Raw genomic sequence first — 3,270 nt, forward strand, 5'->3', positions numbered from 1 at the left:
CCCCACGTGTTTGAGAAACAGGCGCCTTATTGTTAAATTTTCCAGCAATCAATGAACAGTGTGCTTTGGTTACCATCCTCTTGCGACGACGTTTGCTCGCCCATGGAGACGAAAAACACCCTTAAAGAAAATATGCTTGGTTGAGAAATACGCGCCAAAATATTCCTACTGATCAGTATGCTATGCCTGGGTTACTATCCTTTTGCGACGTTGGCCGCGACGACGCCTCGACCATAGAGACGAAAAACAAACCGCCCAAAGGAAAAAAAAATCTCAAGAAAATGGATGTCATGACTTTAATTTGTTTCGAAAAACTACAAATTTTGTATGGAAGCCTCTCCTTCCTTAAGTCGGATGGAGTTTTGACTATTACAGAAACCATCCCCGGCCTCAAAAACCCTCAGATGCCAGTTTTGACGATGATCAGTTCAGTAGTTTCCGAGTCTATAGGGAACAGACAGACAGACAAACATTCATTTATATATATATAGATTATCTATTTACAGATTTAGATATTTACAAAGTTAAATCCTATATTCGTTTGTACATGATTTCAAAGGCTGATGATCCCGTATATTAAGCAAACTTTTTTTAATCAGCAAAATATCCATAATATTTTTAGAATGAACAAATCTCTGAAATGAAATACAGCTTCGGTTTTTCTTTTTGAAGTTTAAAACGGGTCTATTTTCCATCTTTTCAATCGACGTCTGCAATTCTATAAAGGTCTACAGTACTTTACTACAAAATTACTTTTAGAAGTTGATTTCCTTTGAGAGAATGATAAATTTGGTATACAATATAACATTTTAGAAAATATTTTCAATGTGATTTGAAAAAAGTGTTGCTTAAAAAGTTTAAAAAGAACCTAAATTTTGTTACTATTTATCGGTTCGACCCGTAAATTTAGACCTCTGGAAAAAAATAGAGTGTCAACAAATGATTTTCTACTTTTTGCCAAGGTTATTAAATAACTAGGTTCTCTGACTTGTACGGTAAGTAAGCGTGGAGAGCGCGGTGAAGTGGGGTGATGCTCGACCAAACAGAAAGCTACTTGGGACCCCTTGATGTGGGTGTACCACAAGGCAGTAATATTGGTCCATTAATTGTTATTCACGATTGTAACCAACGGGCTGATTTACTGCAAAAAGACTTAGAGATTCTTCACAAATATTTCAATAGTAACCTTCCTTTTTAAAACTTATCGAAAACTATGTACATGATCTTTCGCTCGTCCAGAGGAGTTATCACTTCTTAGCAGTAATCACCTTTTTTTTCGCAAATTCTACAATTAAATAAGCTTACAACTTTAAATACTTGGGGTTGACACTGAATGAAACACTTTCCTGGAGTCTTCATTATTTTTTTACATAGTATTCCGTCTCACGACATAACTTGACGAACATTATTCCTATAATTCACTCGGTCCATGGCAACCGTTCTCCAATTCCTCGGGCACCCCACATTCGCCAGATCACGCTCCACTTGGTCTAACCACCTCGCTCGTTGCGCCCCCGCTCTTCTTGTTCCTACCGGATTCGTAGCGAACACCTGTTTTGCAGGACAGTCGTCCGGCATTCTCGCAACATGTCCCGCCCAGCGTATCCGGCCAGCCTTCACCACCTTCTGGATACTGGTTTCGCCGTAGAGTCGCGCGAGCTCGTGGTTCATCCTTTGCCTCCATACTCCGTTCTCCTGTACGTCGCCAAAGATGGTTCCTAACACTCGTCGCTCGAATACTCCGAGTGTACGCAGGTCCTCCTCGAGCAATATCCATGTCTCGTGCCCGTAGAGAACAACCGGTCTAATGAGCGTCATATACAGGTTACACTTCGTGCGAGGGCTAAGTCTTCTCGACCGCAGTTGCTTGTGGAGTCCATAGTAGGCACGACTTCCGCTGATAATTCGCCTCCGGATCTCACGGCTGGTGTCATTGTCTGCGGTCACCAGTGAGTCGAGATAGACAAAGTCTTCGACTATCTTCAGCTCGTCGCCGTCGACCGTGGCCTTGTTATTACTGGATAAGCGGGTACGGTCGGTCTCGGATCCGCAGGCCAGCATGTACTTCGTCTTGGACGTATTAATCATTAGTCCAATCCTTCCTGCTTCGCGTTTCAGTTTGCGGTAGATCTCCTCCACCGCCGCAGATGATCTGCCGACTATATCAATGTCATCGGCAAAGCAAATAAGTTGACTGGATCTGTTGAAAATCGTGCCCCGCATTTCGCCCACCGCTCGTCGAATAACACTTTCTAGCGCCACGTTGAACATCATGCAGGATAGACCATCACCTTGTCGAAGCCCCCTGCGCGATTCGAATGAACTCGACAATTCACCCGAAATCCGCACACAGCACTGCGTTCCATCCATCGTCCCCTTGATCAGTCTGATCAGCTTCCCGGAAAAGCCGTTCTCGTCCATGATTTTCCATAGCTCGTTACGGTCGATCGTATCGTATGCGGCTTTGAAGTCGATGAATAGATGGTGCGTAGGGACTTGGTATTCCCGGCATTTTTGGAGGATTTGCCGTAATGTGAATATCTAGTCCGTCGTTGACCGTCCCTCCATGAAGCCGGCCTGATGACTTCCCACGAATCTGTTTGCTTGTGGCGTTAGGCGGCGGAGTAGGATTCGGGACAACACTTTGTAGGTGGCATTGAGGACAGTGATCGCTCGGTAGTTCTCACAGTCCAATTTGTCACCCTTCTTGTAGATGGGGCATATTACCCCCTCCTTCCACTCCTCCGGTAGTTGTTCTATGTCCTAGATCCGGACTATCAACCGGTGTAGGCAATCGGTCAACTTGTCCGGGCCCATTTTGATGAGTTCAGCTGCGATGCCATCCTTCCCAGCCGACTTGTTTCTATTCAGCTGGCGAATGGCTTCCTTAACTTCACTCATCGTTGGAAGTGGCTCCTCTACGTCGCACAGTGGGCAAGGAACCACACTTTTGCGGTCAAAATTGACTGCAGGCCAGAGGCTTCGTTGTAGCTCATCGGTGTCTTCGACAAAGTTACTCGACCTTATTTGCGCTATCTATTGATGGATTTGAACTAGTTCTATTTTTCTCCGCAAGGTGGCGCCAAAATCTAACTTTTTACAGAAGCAAGATACAGACATGGTTTCTTCTACAAAGTTGTTCATTAAACTTTTCACATCAACTTTGTAGAACATTGTTAAGCTCTATATTGGCTACGCCGGCTTTGTACCTTCCCCCACCGTCTTGATCTCCTGCATGTGCGCCGTTCAGGTGTTCATGGAAGTGCTGCT

Source organism: Uranotaenia lowii, chromosome 3 (assembly GCF_029784155.1).
Source record: "Uranotaenia lowii strain MFRU-FL chromosome 3, ASM2978415v1, whole genome shotgun sequence".
NCBI classification, from domain to species: domain Eukaryota; kingdom Metazoa; phylum Arthropoda; class Insecta; order Diptera; family Culicidae; genus Uranotaenia; species Uranotaenia lowii.